At 46.7% G+C, this 18668-nt stretch overlaps 1 long non-coding RNA gene across 1 annotated transcript; it reads right to left on the bottom strand.

Moving 5' to 3' along the window:
- Positions 1-715: 715 nt before the first annotated feature.
- LOC144121696 (uncharacterized) lies at positions 716-18643 on the bottom strand. The gene is made up of 4 exons (XR_013312673.1): positions 18548-18643; positions 15366-15485; positions 13817-13912; positions 716-4255 (listed from the first exon to the last, which is right to left on the bottom strand). It is a non-coding gene; the product is annotated as an uncharacterized LOC144121696 (long non-coding RNA).
- Between the last annotated feature and the right edge of the window lie 25 nt (positions 18644-18668).

Genomic DNA, 18668 nt, shown 5'->3' with positions numbered 1-18668 from the left:
GTGACTGTGTGGAGAGAGACATGTAAGGGTCAGCCAACACAATCAGGAAATAATGGCACAAAACTCAGTGTCAAGCTATCAACACCTGCTTTATGGTATCGCACTGCCAAAACAAATGTAATTTGGTGGCGCTGTCAATTTTCTGCCAAGGACGATACTCGTTTCTTTTGAGGTAAGCTGTACATGCGGTGTTTGTTTGAAGTAGCATGTTACCATTCTCGGAGTATATAAACACTTTTTTTAAATTTTGTCTAGTAATGTAGGCATCTTTCAGCACTTCCTGAACTTTGCGACAACTAAATATGTTTCGCAGTGGTGCCGTTGCTTCAAGGTGCGAGACGGACACCTAATCAGTGGCAGCTCATGCAGCTGTCATCTCGACGTCATAAAATAGTATTCAAATTAAAATAAAAGCAAATGATTTGTGATAGCCATAGTTAATGTTCAATAGTTATCATGCATTTTTTCTATATTATTTTCCAGTGCAGTTGTCTCAAATAAACGTATCTATTCGCCGTGATGCGGCGAAGCTTCTGAAGTTTGAGAGACCACCAAGAGTGCTGTACGCATCCCGTGCACTTGTCACACCCTCTATCGCTCTATACTTTTCTTTTAGGGGAATAGACATTTAGCTGTCTGTCAAATAGCAGATTCTTTGTATCGTTCCAGATGTTTGGAAGTTGTTTGGGGTGCATTTCATGAATACGCCGAAAGTGGCAGTGCCAACAAATTTTATTCATGATATTCAATTGTTATTCATTTCCATCAAGGCCGGCAAATGCACGATGCAGCAGGTGCCACACATTTGTAGACTGTGGAACTTGTAGACAAATAATCTTATAACGTACCCCTGGTACTCCATACTCCTGCGCACAGCTGCCACATTGCGCTCTCCACCAATAAGGAATCTTTTGGTAGGCCCACCTTATAGGTTGTCCAGAAAGTGCACCGGTAGGGAACTTCCTCCAATGGCGACTTTGCTTGTCTTGGCCGTACAGGGCTGTAAGATAGCCAGGAGGCTCCTGGTCTCTTGCTGGTCTTGTGCCTGCCGCTTCATTATCCCTGTAGGTGAGTCTTTCTCGCAATATTGAAAGTGGACGAATTGTTGGCTGGAAGCGAGCTAAAGTCGGAAACTGAAGCCATTGCCTCATGGGGAGTGAGGACGGGACCGTAATGGGCGGGCGTCCCTGCGATCTGAAGGCTTGCTTGGCCCATTGCAATCTGTCGGTTGGTTCCTCCGTCCCTCGAACGCGTCCTAAGAAAGCTGGCTGCCTGTAAAATGCGTACTTATATTGTGGATTCAGAAATTGTTCGCCCAAATGTATCGTAACAGGACGTAGTGTTGACGACATTTGCCTAGGAAACTTTTGGGCATGCTGCCTCGATAAGAGGTCTCCAGGTGTCTCGGGAAGATTATTTCTGGAATATAGAACTCCCATTAGGTGGGGTGCATGTCTAGTCATTGGCGTTTCTGGCGGTGGTTCTTCTCGAATTGATTCCTCTAGCTGGCCACTGTGTCCCGGTCGCGTTCCATATTGCCGCCATTGAGGAGCGACTGGTTTCATAGGTAACATTGCGATCGCTTGTGTGCCAGGTGCTTGTTCGAAAGGAAGAAAACTGCCATACACTTCGAGTGGGCTAGTTTGAGGTCTTTTATTACGTTGCTGCCACCGCCAGTTGACATCACCACTTAATCCTCTATCTAACCACTGCGGGACATGACGGGAACCTGGTACAAATTTTCGGTTCTGTTGAATAAAGGCTGGCTCTGATGAGCCTTGGCTTAGGATTTGCAAATTTGTTTGAGGTTTCATGCCCCTCTCTTTGCATGGAAAGTATAAAGAAGGCGCTCCTTCCTGTCCCCGCCATAGTAAGTAAGCACGTGCAACTTCAGGCCCATTTTCAATATTATACTCTTCTCTGCCTGCTAGTGGGTATGCACTGCGGGGGGTTTGGAGGCTCTCTATCGGTTTTCCATTTTCCACCTGCCAACTGCCAGGCAGCCCAAACAATCTGCGCTGTACTGACCACAACATGTTGTGGCGAGTACCGTGTGGGCCACCTGTCTGCTGAGCATCCCACCATAGGTCCATGTTGCCCGGCCATCTACCATGTTGCTGCCAGGGTAAATAAAAGAGAGATCCCACCGAGGTGGGCTGTCGGTGCACACGAGCGTTTCGTATGTAAGGCGTAATTATTTTGTAGCGTCCTTGTGGGCCCCCACTGCCTAGCAACCAAATATCAATCATTGCATCTTTCTGCGCAGGCGAAATGTAACGAGAGTCCTGATGTGGTTCCGTGTCGTGATGGAGTGGCATATTCCGATTAATTGGCTGCATCCTTCCGTATGGTTCACTTTGAGCTTTCCACCATTGAAGTCGACGCCAACCTTCTATGTTTCCAAAGGTACTTTCCTGCCGCCTCAACTGAGGCCTTCTTTTTTCTTGCACCCACATCCAGAACCAAGGGTCAAGGGGCCCACGATGTTTTTCAAAACGACGCATACGTAAAACAGCGAGCCGCTTCTGTGCACCCCGCCATTGTTCTTCAGTCTGAGGGGCTGCATATCTCTGGTTTCTCTTCCCAGCTGTGACAATACTAGGTTGCCTCGACCAATCAAGTCCTAACCATTCAATGTTTTTACGGTTCCAGTAGGCGGGTTTCCCTACGGAACTTAAAAGAGCCAGCCAATGAGACCTTTGAGGGTCAGGATGGAATTCGCGAAAATGTCTGCTTTCTTTAAGCGATTGTCTGTCTGGCTCATGTCTTGTACGGTCTTGTCTCAACAAAAGGTAACTGGGCTTCTGTCGCCTTTCCGTCCAGGGTTCCCAACGGCTAACTCTGCTGGTAGCTCCTTGTGCAGCCCTGTTTATTTCTGGACTAAGCCCAACTTCACCGTTCCACCAGAGCATGTACCGAGGACGCTCCTGCGATGACAGTCCTTGCGTTATTGCAAGCTGGTGATAATAAGGCAGAAAATGATTTCTAGGGTCTCGTTTAGAAGATAGCTGCGCACCAAGCCTCGGAATTCTTCGACTCTTAAGCCATAAGTTGTCGGCCCTTGTATTTGAAAGGCTGCGTCTGTGTTGACTGCGAAGTAAATATAGTCTTCTCTCGCGATATTCTTGTAAGTCTTCGTAATCGCGCGGTGATTGTGGAATACTGTAAGGGCCTCCGCCTTGTTGCCAGACTATACTGTAGCGAGGTGCTTCTCGTTGACCGTCTTGCCATTCTCCGGATTCTAAAAATGCATTGTTAGGTTGTCTTGCTAGCGGCTTCCATTGCCCGGACATGAGAGGGTGGTGCCCAGTTAAACTGCGTTGAACCCCACGCAGCCCAAAACTGGCATAGTCCATCATTGTAACCAAAGCAGGTCTTTGCTCTCCTTTCTCTCCGGTGCTCAGCGTATTCTCAAGGCCTCGCCAGTTCGATTGAAGTCCCATTTTACCTTTTCTCCAGTTTGGCTGAACTGCTCGTTGCCACCTACTAAATATAGGAAGGGTCTCACCAAATCTGCCATATTGCTCTTCGGGCCATTGTTCTGAATCCTGAGCACCGTCGTGAAATTCCTTCCTGCTAGTATGGTGTTTTTGTCTTGCTTGAAGTTGCCTTTCATTACCACCTTCAGTACCGCCAAGTTTCCACCACTGAAGGTGACCAGGCATGTACTGACTTTCAGGTGCGCGTAATTCTTTAGGCCATTGTCGTTCTCGAAGAGACCGTGGGAATTCTTGAGAGCCAATGCGGTATCCAAGATTTCGGACCGACCATTGGCCTGTACGCCACGCTACTGGCCAGCGTTTCCCCCATTCAAGGTAAAGGGGACTTACTCCTTGCTGCCATCTAGACAGCCTTCTGTCAAATGAAGACGACTCTGTTGGCGTAAAGTTTTTCACGGGTATTTTTACATTACCTCGGGACCAATGCAAAATCATTCCAGGGTGAGATTTCTGTCGCCACCACATCGGGAAGTGTGGATAATTACGAATCCTGTAGAAAAATGTTTGGTCTAGCCAGTCTTCTTCAGGCAGCAAGACATTAATTTCAGGATGCCAGTTTTCACTGTAGGCTTGAATTTCTTCTGGCCAACGTCCATCAAAGCGATGTCTTCCTACACGTAGCCACCACAGGAGGAAATTGGGTGCAAAAGGAAGCCATGGGGAACGCAGTCTCCTCTCACGACGAAGCCATTGCAGGAACTGCACAAATTGTTCCAAGCCTCCTTGTATCCGATATCGACGCCATTCTCGAAGCACTGCAAAAATCAAGTACATTTTCTTTTTAGCAAAATTGAGCCAGTCATAAAAAGCAGAAAAATATTTAGAACGCGTCCTCAATGAAGACACAATTAGCCCTCTTTAATTTTACACTGAAACGTTCTACGTTCAATCTGTGAGAGTCTTCCGACGACAGGAGAATCGGCTTACCAAATATTTCTGAGTTAAGCATCTATTCAAAAAAACTGCTGTGTACAACACCAAGACGCCTTCGAAGCGCCCTTTGCTTTTCGACTCCTGGAACAATGTGTATTAAAACCTCCAGTTTGTTTCCAAGCTTGAGAATTAGTGAATCTCGGTAGAAAAAGTTGTTGTTGTTGTTGTTGACCACACACAATGGCACATACCCACAAGGGGGATTGGCCATAACCAGACGGTGACTATTTAAATGACCACTTGCATGTGGCAAGCATGGGATGACCTACCAAAATTTGGATTGCACAGTTTTCGTAGCCGAGGTGGTTGCAGGAGGTTAGGGGGGTCATACAAACTAAAATTAAGGCAAAGAAAGGGTAGGGATTACTATAAGTGGTTGCAAAAACCGAAAAGTAAATTTATTCTCTGTATTCGTCTTTTTCATCTTTTGAAAAACCAAGCGTATATTACATCTTGTTGAATATTTGAGTGATGCAGGTGCATATAACTTTTAATTTTCAATAGCCTCTGAAGCTCCGAAACATCAGGCGCCAAATTATTCTAGAAAAAGGCTGAAAAATCACGGCTTCTGCCGCGGCTGCCGTTTGTTGCATCGCGCACCGGCTTTTGCGATAAAATGAAATATAATCGTCATTGTGACAAAAAAAAAAACAGTAGTGGGGCACACTCGAACAGCACACTTCCACAAAATATACTTCCTTCCACCCCATACTGCTTGCACACAGGAGAGCTGCGCCGCTTAGTCCCTGTGTAGAAACTCTGGTCACCTGTTCTGGACAAGCCGGAAGTTTCTCGTCGTAAGTAAATTCCCCCCCCCCCCCCCCCCCACAATCCCTTCCTTCAATCCTATAATGACACTGACGAAAACTTTTAAATAAAATTGCATGTACTATCGCAACAGAGAAGCGCAGTGAAACGTTGTTGGTGCGTATCACCATAAATATGCGTCCCAAATCGCGTTTGTTATTTAGTGCGCAGTAAATCTTCAATAGCGAATCAGATAACAGTTAAAACAGCTAAAACCGAGACTATTGTGGGATTTTTGAAACCGTCTTTTCGCACATATATAAAAACGCTAGTCAGGCAATCTTCAGGTTTTGGCGGGCCATGACTGTAGCTGCCATCGTCTACTTTTAATTCTGATGTTACCGATATGTAATTATGTGCATCTCCGAAAACAAACTTTACCTTTTTTTGGGCGCTCTGCGAACAATGGCGTTCTCTAGCGAACCTGCAGCTTTTGCTGAGAGTGTGGTATAACTTGCAGTGATTTCCATATGTCATGTTTATCTAGCACAGATTTTATTAAGGGGGAGGGGAGAGTTTGTTTTGTGAAAAATCCGATCTTGAGATTTTGCGATCGTCTCATAGAGAATTACTTTAGCTTGCAAAAAATAAATTACACTTGAGTATTCGCTATTTCAAAAGTAATTTTTTTTTCTGTTTTATTCGTTACATTTACCGGGAAAGTGGCAACACCTTAACGTGGTCTCTTCGTTTCGGATACTTGCAAAATTTCAATGCTCTGAAGTTATTGATCAGTTTGATCAGAAACTTAGTTTTGATTTCGGTTTTAAATCTGGGTTTTTTCCTAACACATTTTTCAGCCACTAGGGATACTCCTGTAGCTGTACTGTCAAATGAAGTTTTTATGAATAAAACGGTATGCAAGGAATTTATTGACATTTTTATCAAAAGGACAACTTGGAAGTTTGTGTACTTTTTTCTCCAGAACTTTAAGGGATAAAGAAACAAATTTTTTTACGGATGTTAATGTCATTTACACAACTGGAACTAGAATCAATACCCTAGATAGATGTATTTTTCTAACTAAAAAAGAACCATTCATATGCGGCAAATTTAATGCATCGACAAATATAAAGAAAGCATAACAAATCTAGTTGTTGCTGGAAGCTCATAATTTTAGTTCCACTTGGGTAAAGCTTTAGTTGCTACTTTCGTAGGAATTTCCAACACTCTTGGATAGTACATTTTAAGAATAACCTACATTAATCGAAAAATAACATAAAAATACCAAATAATAACCAAAATCTAAAGCTAGCTTTGAGCTCTACCGCAAGCTGCGTCTGTCTTTATTACTGCTTCAAGATTTTATGGGCATTGCTTTTAATACAACTGCTCTACAGGCAACTTTTAAAAATCATTTTCAAAGTCTCACCCTAACCTAAAAGCATGACGGCCTTTTACGACGCAGCAGTTAATATTTCACAAAACTATCAGCTTCGCAACAAGTGGACGGGCATTTTGCGTATAGATATTGCACCGGTATTATTATGACTTTTTCATAATCTTCATCATTTATCATCTCAAAAGGAGCCTCCGCGGGATATGACAAAGGAGGCTGGGGGCAAAGAGCTGAAGTACAATGAAACAACACAGCAGTGAAAAAATGCTGGGTGGCATGGTATATGCATGCATACAGTGTGTGTATATAATGTGCATCTTTCCAGCAAAACATAATTCTACAAAGTATGAGATGTTTATAAAAATAACCTTGGCATTTCGATGATACCACTGGCAACTGTTTTGAGGCTTAGACTCAAATGAATAAACAAAGGCGGAAAAGTTTCGTTTGATGCCTCGTGTTATGAGCTTAATTGCATTTTTTGATGCCTGGATGCATTATTTAGGCGTAGAGAAATTCCTTTCCAATAAGTATAATGAAATCATCTGAAATAGTTCATTCAATAGGCGTACTAACGATATTACTGCCGTCTAACAATTTCACCTGCTGTTACCCCGTCACCACTTCCTGCTTCTCATCAGCGTGAATAAGTGCTTTATATAAGCTCACAAGTGGATACGATATCTTTGTTATGTTTAAAACGCTAAGCTACGAGGCTGTCACCGGGTAGTTCATTATGTACAAGTGCACTTTTTTGTCTTTCGGCACTTCGGTGTGCGATAAGGCGTACGCGTGCGCAGTCCAAGCTAGAGAAGACCCAAAATTAATGGGTCGTAAGGCACGTGGACCACCGTGGAGCCACAAGGCCTGCACGCAGGCTTTACCGGCGTGTCTCAGTGGTAGTCTGCCGCCTAGTGCTGTCAGTACAGCGACATCGCTTTGTGTGACCGCGGAGGCTCTGCGTCTATACCACATTTTTACTTACGCTACTGTATGAAATGAACAGTTCGAAATTTTATCCTGAACCGTCAAATTTGAGCTGCTTCGACAATATGTCCCCGCAACTACACATGTGAGAGGAGACATAATAAAAAAAAGAAAATGAGGAAATGTTTAACATAGCACGCCTTGTATGTCTCATCAGCTTCTCTTTCTTGGCTGCAGGCTGTAACGTTAATCAAGATTTTAGTCTTTATTGACATTAAAAGGCAAAATATTGGCACAATACTGTCCTTTTCTGCTTCTTTCTTTAATTGCATGTATCTGTGACTCAGCTACAAAACACCAATATATAGTATCGTTCAGTGCAGAAGCAGCCTAATATCAATTCAAATTTATGTTGCTATTTCCCTTCCCGCATTTATAATTTAAGTGCCCTTGATTGTCTCTGTATGAATAATTATAGAAGCAATAATTTAATATTGTCACGGTGTTGATGACAAAACAGGGACCCGACAGCTTGGCAACACGTCCTTCAGGAGGGGAGACGGATAACTTCAACGACTTTCAATCCGAGAGCCACCACCGTCAACGTCTTTCTGCCTGGGCGCCACCTGGCATTCCTCCTCGCTTAAAAATAAGAACCCGCGCAAAAGAACTCGCGCACAAAAGCACAGACAAGCACACATAAGCACACAAGAAAGGTTCGAAGAAGCTCGGGGGTCACCGCACAAAATACGGCTTCATGCGTAAAACACGGACGATCTCTGGATGGGGTAGTCAACGTCTTCTCTGCTATAGAAGTGCCTCGTGTTGGAGTACCTCGTTATTAACGTCGCTGACGCACCGCAAGTTTTATAAGCACCGAAATAGCGACAAACGAGTTTTTCGGACAAGCCTCGCCGTCGAACAGGTATCCACACTCAAACCTGGTCGCCGGGATTGTCGAAGATTGTGCCGGAGGTGGTACCAGCGCAAGTTTTTATCTTGTTGCTGTTCGACGTGAATTCCTGCTAGCTGACGAGCCTGCTCGGCTTCGTGGGCAAACTGCTCAGCGTCAGTAGAAAGTTGGTCATCGGTTGCGCAAGGAAGCATTGCGTCGAACCTCCCAAGCGCAGAGGGGTGGAACGGAGTGAAACGGGTCGTCTCTTGAAGCGAAGTGCTGTATTATAGGCGAATGTCACGTACGGTGGGATCATGTCTCAAATCCTGTCTTGGACATCGACGTACATCGCCAGCATGTCCGCCATGTTCTTATTAAGCCGCTCTGCCAGCCCGTTTCCCAGCGGGTGGTAAGCAGTTTTACGATGGGTCGTACTGCTGACTTGAAAAATTTCGGCCAACATCTGGAAAGTAAACGCGGTCCCTCTGTCGGTAATGACTTAGGTCGGGCTGCGTGCCGAAGTACGACCTGATTAATGAAGAAATACGCAACCTCGGACGCTGTGCCACGAAGTAAGGTTTTGGCCTCGGCATGTCGAGTGAGGTAGTCGGTGGCAATAACGATGCACCGGTTGCCACCCGAGGACAAAAGGAAAGGGCCGAGAAGTTCCATTCCGACCTGATCTAATGGGGCACGTGGTGGTGCAATAGGTTGGAGGAGCCCCGGAGGCTTCGAGGCCGGGAACTTACGGCGCTGACATTGCCGACAGCTCTGCACATAGGGTTTAACAACAGTTTAAAGTTTGGGCCAGTAGAACAGCTGGCGTATTCAAAGCTTGCGAGTACCCCAATTGGCCAGAGGTTGGTTCGTCGTGGCACGCAGACAGGATTTCCTCTCGAAGGGTTGTGAGGACGACGAGGAGGTAAGCTCGCGAACTGGAACCAGGATTCTTCGTATAGAGCACGCCTCGTTTCGGTGAAAATGACGAGAGGTGACGAGAAAAACATTTAGTAATGGTGCCTGGTTGACCTTATAAATAAGGAATGAGCGGTCGCAACACTGGAATGGCGCGCTGCTAGGTTGACAAATCAGAAGAATGGATAGCTTTTAGGATATTTATGTCGTCGTCCGGGTCGGGGAATGTGAGTTCTACAGGCGCACGAGAGCGGGTGTCGGCGTCTTCATGCTTATGTCCGAGTTTCTAGATAATTGTGAGGTCCTCTTGCAGGCGGAGGCTCCAAAGTTCCAGGCGTCCAGATGGGTCACGCAGGTTGGTCAACCAACACAAGGAGTGGTGGTCAGTGACCACTTTGAAACGGCGACCATAAAGATAGAAGCGAAATTTCGCTGTGGCCCAAATAATGGCGAGGCATTTTTCTTCTGTCGGGGAATACATAATCTCTGCGCGCGAAAAAGTGCGGCTTGAATAAGCGATGATCGTTCAACGCCATCCTGGCGTTGCAGGAGAACCGCGCTGAGGCTAATCATGCTGGCGTCTTTCTATATTTAAATGTCACCCCGCTCGTCGAAATGGGCAAGAATGTGCGGTGTTTGAAGCACGGCGAAAGCCACGTCTTGCTCGTCGGTCCAAACAAAAGATCGGGCGTTGCGGGTGAGGCGAATCAATAGTTCTGCGAGGTCAGCGAAATTGTGGATAAAGCGCTGATAGTAACTGCAGAGCCCTAGGAAGCGGCGAACAGCTTTCTTCTCAGGTGGGGTTGGAAATTCTGCAACCGCTGCAATCTTCTCGGGGTCGGGTTTCACGCCGGCGGCGCTAACGACATGGCGAAAAAATTTCAGCTCCTTGTAACCGAAGTGGCATTTTTGAGGCATTAATTTCAGATTAGCTGAACGAAGGGCATCGAAAACTGTCCGCAGACGTTCAGGATGTTGACTAAATGAGTTGGGGAAAACCACCCCGTCGTGGAGATAGACTGGGCAACACTGCCATTCAAGACCGGCGAGGACAGTCACATTGATCGCTCAAATGTGGCAGGCGCAGAACAAAGACCGAAAAGTAGAACTTTAAACTCGTAAATTCCGTCGGGAGTGAGAAAGGCCGTCTTCTCGCGGTCCCGTTCATCGACCTCAATTTGCCAGCAGGCACTTTTTAGGTCGATGGACGAAAAATACCGAGCGCGCCTAAGGCGGTCGAGAGAGGCGTGAATACGTGGCAATGAGCAAACGTTCTTCTTGGTGACGGCGCTCAGCTTCCGGTAATCGACGCGAAAACGCAGCGTGCAGTCTTTCTTTTTAACGAGGACGACCGGAGAGGACAATGGGCGGTTGGAAGGCTTGATAACGCCATCTTCGAGCATGTCCTTAACTGGCGACTTAATGACTTCGCGCTCTGTAGACAATACGCGATAGTGGTGTTGATGGATTGAATATACGCCATGAGTGCTTCTATGTGGGGCTTGGTTACGGCAGTTTGACACACTTTCGACGAGGAGGTGAAGCAGTCTCTGAATTCGAGCAACAGTGCACACAGCTGTTCCCGTTGGCTCGTTGACAGCGCGGAGTTGAAGTCGAGGCTCTCCAAGGAGAAGAGAGGCTGTACTGGTTCTCAAGAGAAGCGCTCGGAAATATTGCAAATGTATTCGGCAAATGCTACTGAAGTGCCGCGAAAAAGGTGCAATGTTCGTGCGTAAAATTTGTAGCAAGTTCCTTTGACTGGCCACCGTGAAGATGATTCAGACTGCGGGGCACACACATGCCCTAAGTTAACAGTAATAGAATGCTGGTTTCGGCGATGGCGTCACCGTCCTGAAGTGATTCACACTCGACAAAAATGAAGGCGTTGGTTCAAGGCGGCAGGGGGACAGCGTCCATAGAAACGCGAAGCATGTGGCTTGGTCTCGGCGCATTCATGAGGGCGACAGCATTCCCAGTTGAAAACATCACCTTGTAATCGCGAAGGTCAGTAATCGCCCCATATTCACGTAGAGAATAGACGCCTAAGATAAGGTCGCGCGAATAGAACAAGACAGCTGACGACAAATGTTGACTATTGATTTGAGCTCGGATGGTGCACAAGCCGAGAGGGGAAATCAGATTCCCGCCCGCCGTGCGAACGTCTGAGAAATGTTTTGAGAATGTCAGCGAGCTGGCTCATTATAATTGAATAATCAGCACCATCATCTAGTAACGCTCGAACATGGCGACCATCGAGTATCACGGATATGTCTAAGGAAAGCCGTACGCCAGTTGGAGGCTCTGGAGGCGATGATCGAGCGCAGGCGTTGTTGTCTGCAGGCCGTGCCAGCGGTAATTCGTCGGAATTGTGTCTACGTTTAATGGCGTCAGTGTGTCGGAAGGATCGGTGAGAGCACGCCTCGTAATCGTCGATGCGTCTTCATGTGTCATCCTCGACGTGGCGGAGTGATCGGGGACTGAGGACCTCGTAACCGTCGAAGCGTCGTAAAGTCGATGAGCGTTAATGTGTCGGAGTGAACGGTGACTGCGGACATCACAACCATCGCGGCATCGTCATGTTGTCTCCGCATCGGTGTTGTGTCCGCACATCGATGTCCAGCAAGCCCGCCCTCTAAGGTCACTGGCTTCAGTTTGCCCGCCGTGGGGTGGACGACCGGCCCTGCGCCCCCCGGGAAAAACTCGCGGTAGATGGTGAAGGACGACTCCTGGCCGATGGGGATCGAGCCTGCGGCCAACGAGACAGAAGCCAACGTTGATCTTCAAGGAAATAGGCGACGGCCCGGGGTCGTTCGCCATAGCGGGGTCACGGAGAATCGGCGGGAAACCCTTCGAGGCCCAGACAGTGGTACGTGCAGTGCCGATAGAGGTCGCCGCAGTGAAAGATAGCGGGCGTCGACAGGAGTGGGCCACACGTCGGTTTTTCGCAAGGATGGTCGGAGAGCTTCCCCGTACTGTAGCACGGGTGCAGGCGGCCCCGGCACCTCAGCAGGAGCTGGAACGAATGACTCCGAAGTGGAAGCAGGGCACCGCAGGGCTTCGGCGTAAGTGAGACGACGGTCAGGCGAGACAGGAGCAGGGGATGATGGACGAGGCTCATCGGCAGGTAAGGGCGAACAAAGGACAAAGGTCGCTATAGAGCTGGGAGCCATGGCAGGGTCTTTGTACAGCTGCGAGAGTTTGTCGTGCACAGTCGAACTGATGAGATCGCGTAAAATTAAGGCGTCGGATACGTGCAATGGTAACTTGCCGGAAACGGAGGCGGCGGACACGGGTCGATCATACGCGGACGCGCTTTGCTGCAGAACCTTCTCAATCGTGAAAGACTCAGCGATAAACTCGGCGACAGTCTTCGGAGGGCTGCGGACAAAGGCAGCGAAAAGGTGCTCTATGAAGCCACGCATGAGAATGCGCAGCTTTTTCTCCTCGGACATTGCAGGGTGAACGCGCTTGAATAGGCGCGTCATGTCCTCTACATGCGCTGCAACTTTCTCATTTGGGAGCTGAACGCGAGATTGCAGAGCGCGTTCTGGTTGTTCGTGATCATTCGAGCTGCTGTAAGTTTTTAGGAGACGACGCCGGAGCTCAGTACACGAAGATAACTGCTCTTCGCGGTTTTCGAACCATGTCCGAGCACCGTCGTCTAGGCTGAAGTAGACGTTTCTAAGCTGGGCGGCATCAAACCACTGGTTGAACACGGCAACTCGCTCTTAGGGCTGTAACCAGTCTTCCACGTCTTCAAAGATGTCGCCGTGGATGGACTTCGGGATGCGGGTGTTCTGGAGCGGGAAGTAGGGGGTGGTCGCGCCAGGAAATGGGGTGGTCGCGCCAGGCATTGTGGTGGCGCAGAGCTGTTCCGTGGACATACCCGATGGTGCAAGCTCGGGTAGTAAGCCTAGAATCCGGCGGCTGGCACGGTGAACTGGCGTCTCGACGGATATAGGGCTGGAGCTCCGGCTAACCGCTGGGGTACGGTACATGGGATCGATCTCACCTCGACCAGATTTCTCACGGTGTTGGTGACAAGACAGGGGCCCGACGGCATGGCAGCATGTCGTTGTTGTTGTTGTTAGCTTATCAAAAGATGGCGCATACCCACACAGGGGGATTGGCCAAGAATTGAGTGGCTATTCACCTGTACTCAGTTAATAAAAAGAAAAAAAGAAAAGCACGCGGGAACTCAGCCCAACAGGAGGGGAGATGGAGAATTTCAACGTCCTTGAATCCGACCGCTACCAGCCTCAACGTCTTTTTGCCTGAGCGCCAACCTGCAATATGTTAACTACTTTTACTCATTTTATTAACACGTTATTCTGAAGATGTTTTCTCATCAGGCATTTCCTCTGATGCGGCAGAATCTGAATTAGATGGCTCTAGCGGAGCGAAGCGATATATCACTTGGCAAGGCAGTTAAACAAGAAGGTAAGGAGTATCCGCTAAAGAGAATAAATTATCGCTTTGAAAGAAGATTGACCATCTCACGTCTGCGTATGTTTTTCTGCAGCCGGTGCCTGGAACGCCTCAAATGACGACGATAGTGCCGCCCATGATGCCTCCATTTTCCGGCCCAGAAGTCACCTGTTTCAAAGAGGAAAATAAATCGTTGCATTCCTTCCACTGATAGACTCTTTGTCGCACACATCATACATAGGTTTTCCTATCTGACGAACTGTGTCTTGCTTAAATGCCTGATATGAAAGCTTAAGCAAGTTTTCTGTATGCGTGAACCGCTATTGTGTGCCATCGAATACTGTATTTAAGCAGGTCTCTAAAGGGTCGTAGGGCCTGCAGCAGACACCGTGCGCAAAACAAAGGTATATTCGGGGATACCGCAAATGCGCCACCAACAGCTCTCTCGTGTTTCGACATTCCTAGGTCTTCGTCGATCAATCCTTTCTTGGACTCTCGGGAATGAAACCAAAACTCCGCTGTTTATATATATAGGTGCGATCCTGCGTTTTTCCTGCTACTTCATTCTGACTGACCTGGTCTGATCCATGACTGATATTTTTCGCCAGGTGGGACGTCGTGCGCAAAGTTAATGCTTTCTTGACAGACAAAAACTGGTCTTTAGCCCCACACACCACGTTCTTTGGCGAAGTAGTGATAACAACAATTGCGCCATACCCTATGCCCACGTAGCCCTATGGAATCTCCGTGGCTTTCTGGCCTACAAGAGCCAGGAATATGTGGGCCCCAGGAACAAGCACCATGCACTCTTTAAAGCACATCCTTTCCTGTAGATCCTGATAAATTTAGGAACAGCCAAAAGACCAACGGGACCGTCTTCTGCAACAGTGACACCATTTACTCTGGCAACAAAAAACAACCATACCCAGCTGCGTAAAAGAACAGTATCCAAGAGCAACCACTCATAATGATATAGACGCCTTTTTATTAAGGCTTTGAGGAGCTCACTCAGGACGAAGCACTGCAAACTGTAGGCGTGTTGCACCCTACCACCCAATCACTGCTCCGTTCGATATGCAACTGGTCAGGTCCACCTGGATCACATAACTGCCTAAAGTAGCCGTAATGGGGTACACTTTAACAGCATTTTCATGAGCAGCAAGCGAGTTTGGGAATTTTTAGTTTCGACATTCTATGAAGCCGACGGTGACGGGACTGCTCTAACGAGGCCTTGCTGCAGAAGGGTGCAAGGCCCCGTAGCAACCGGGAGCAGTCATGTACGTAAGCCACACAACAAACAACGAGAAAACAGCTGCTAAGGCATAACTTTGGCGCAAGTGCTGTGCTCAATAACCCTATAGTACCTAGCTTCTGATTTTTTTTAATTGGTTTTTGGAGGGAAAGGAAATGGCGTAGTATCTCTCTCATATATAGTTAAACACCTGAACCGCGCCGTAAGGGAAGGGTAAAGGAGGGAGTGAAAGAAGAAAGCTACTGGCACAGCTTTTTTACAAACGCTTTGTATTAAAAAAGTAATCTTTCTCTCTCTCTCTGTCAGTCATACGAACCGCACAAAGTACAGAAAAAACAGTCTCGATGAGGCTTTCAATGGTGGCTATACCACGAAAGGGTCGATAGGCAGCTTCTCGTAGTAGCTGATCCCAGTCATGGGGTTGGACTCCCGTTGAGGCTTTATGGCTCTCTTCTTTACTAGAACGGCATTCTGTGTCTGGGAAAGCAACTGAAAAAAGCAGCAGACGTGCACATAACTACGATATTCAACGTAGGAATCTTTTCTAGCGTTATATTTACCAGATTCTATCTTTATTCAACTTATCTGGGCGCGAGAATACGTTGCGGTGCGTGAGTCAAAAGTTACATGAAATATTTTAGTGAAACCTATATAGGAATTTCAATTCTCGCCTTAAGAACATATTCGTAAAAGCGTATTACACAAAGTTATTCCTGGTGTGCGTAAATGACACGTATAAGGCATGCTTATGCAGGATGAGGACTTGTGGACGATAAGTAAGATTTCAAGGTTAGTTATTACCAGGCGCTTGAAGCATCGACGGCATCATCGCTTCATTTATAAAGCACGTAAACTTTCTTCCCTCTTAGTCTCCATTGCCGTTCGGCTGCTAATCCTAAGATCTGAGATCAAATTTCACGACAGCCGCATCCTCATGAAGGCGAAATGCAATGCCCAGTCGCTCAATCATATCAATGCATGTTAAAGGTTTACATGTGTTCGGAATTAAACCGGAGCTCTCTATTGGGTCTGCACTGTTTTAGGCCTTTCAAACATCTCTTATAGGTTGCTGCCACAGTGGTTTTCCTTTGTATCACTGAAAGGCGAAAACGCGGACATTGATGCTTAGACCATACTGTTAGCCTGTTTGAAACAGTAGCGCTTTAATGTGCTTACCTGCTTGATAAATCTATATTGTGCCTAACCTCCTCTATGAAATAGTACTGCTCCTAGCGACTCTGTCGAATCGACGACAATCGACGACGAAATGCATTCCATTGGGGAGCAGCCCTTCTGTGCTATTTCCCAACAATGCTGTGCCTGTAGTAATACAGAATGTAGTATATACATAGCCCAGCGCATTTACAACGTAAATCTTTCGGAAAGTGCTAGGGAAGCGGCGTCAACATTTAGTGAAATCTTCATGTTGCCTTTTTATTTGGCTAGTTCTGCAAGCGATTCTCATAAGAGGACATGGCTGCTGTGCAGAGTTAGTGTGAAAGAAAATCAACGCCAGAAGCATTGGCTCACTTCAGTCAGTTGCAGGCTTCAATGAGAGAAACTTTCCTCCAGGGAAGGAAGCTTAAGACTCATTTGGCTGCGCTTCTAGACTATTATGCTTTATCCAAGCCGGTCATGACGTCACGACTTAGGAATGAGTCACGATGTAAAATTTTCTGCATCCAAATGACATGATCTGTTTGCAATTATACGAGCTCTTTTACTAGTGCAATTTTGCAGCCGTAACCTAAATATACAAAACAAAATACCCCTGTTGAGCTATTTGGAGGTTTGCGTACGGCACTCATAAAGAGCAGTATTTCTGGAGACTGAAAGATCTCTTCCGCATCGGTGCGGATGTCAGGAGCAGTGGGGTGTAAGTGCGCATACTGTATTAACACGACAGCGTTCAGGGCCCAGTGTCGCAGAAAAACCGGTGTCGTCGCCGTCGGCAGCGTTGGCCGTGAGCGAAAAATACCAGAAGCATTAATAAAATATGTAGGAAAATGGTCAAGTAGGGGTATCGAACCAGGGTCTCTGGAATGTGAGACGAGCGCTTTAAACGCTCCGCCACACCAACTTTTTTTTTGTTTTTATTGCCACGCCAGCTCGATGGTTTGGGATGAACTAAGGCGCGTCTAGTGATTGCGGTGTTTTCTTAGAAGGGTGCTTTTCCTTCACTTACGGCGCAGTTTGGGTTTCCATCGAGGTATGTGAGAGAGGCGTCATTTCCTTTCCTTAAAATCAATTTTATTTTCATTTTCCTTGCCTTGCGGCGCGGTACGGGTGTCCACCAAGTTGTTTCCTTTGCTTAAATTGTCCGGGCAAGGCGTCGCGCCGAACGGACGATGGCGTTCCGTGGATTCCTTGGCAATTAACGCTGCAATACTCTGTCGCGTCCTGCTCTTAAACACGAAGCTTAAGCGTCCTCCAATTTTTCACTCGACTGTATGACCTACTTACTGCCTGGACATTAAGAAGGAAGATTCGTAAAAGAGGGCTAAAGTGTACTGGCACCGTATTCTCTATAATTTTTGTCGTTCTTTCATATTTGTATTCCTGTTCTTGTTTTCGTACACTTCTTGTTTGCGTACATGGCTATTTTGCTCAATGTGTGTTTGAGGCTGGAGCACATGTGAAACACAATTGATTCGCTTGCAAATAGTGTTCAAGCCTAATGATTAGAATGTCCCCTCGAGAACTGCTACAAACAGAAAAGGCACAAAAACGTGTGGAATTTAACAATTATCTGCAGCTGGTGAATCTGGAGTTGGGAGTGATAACAGGACCAAGTATAAATAAAGGACAGTGAATGCATTCTATGACCGTAATAAAGAACTATTGTTCTATTATCAATAACACCCTTAGTAAAAAAACACTTTTTCGTGCCGAGTACAAAGTGTGGGGATCAGGATAGAAGCACTTCCCGGATAAGCAGATCAAGGTTATCGTAGTACGGGACAAATAAGAAATGCATAGAATAGGCACCTCTCATGCAGTAAAGATAATTAGATGGTAAGAAATCGTCTCACTGTCAAACTCGCGTCAGCAGCTCAACATAATTGAGCGACCCTTTGCTTATTGCCCAAGCACAATAACAAGAAATGGAACTACCCTGTTGTGACATTATTCACATTGAATACTGCGAGATATTCGATCCAAAATCGTTTGTCTTGCTCTCAGCCCATCCAAAAAGGTTTTTGCTTCTCCCTGTGTCATCATGGAGAAATTTCCCCCAGCTATCTTGCGAAATTTGGCGCATGATAGCCTTAGATTCTTATGTGCCACCAAATTAATCCTAACACACAACACGCATTACGTATCTACGGGTTATTGCAATGCTGGTTGGATTGCGGACGTGGAGCTTAAGCAGATATGTGGGATAAATTAAATATTTAATTCTGCTTGCTTAGCTCAGGGACTATAGTGTAAACCATGCTCTCAACAAATAAACTTAAATTACCAGCATTCATACTGCCGATAGAGTAAAGCTAGCCGTGTAGTGCCGTACACTTCAAAGCAGCACTGGAGACTTTCGCTACAAAGCTCACCCAGACAGAAGAAAAGAAGAAGCCCCAGAGAGGCGGTAGACGCCATAGGCGACCTGGGGCGTATCGCTAGCTCTTGGTTCTTGGAAATGTTTCTGGTTTTGTGACTCTCAAAGTAACCTTG

Source organism: Amblyomma americanum, chromosome 2 (assembly GCF_052857255.1).
Source record: "Amblyomma americanum isolate KBUSLIRL-KWMA chromosome 2, ASM5285725v1, whole genome shotgun sequence".
Lineage (NCBI taxonomy): Eukaryota > Metazoa > Arthropoda > Arachnida > Ixodida > Ixodidae > Amblyomma > Amblyomma americanum.
This window is presented reverse-complemented; position numbering and strand designations above follow the sequence as displayed.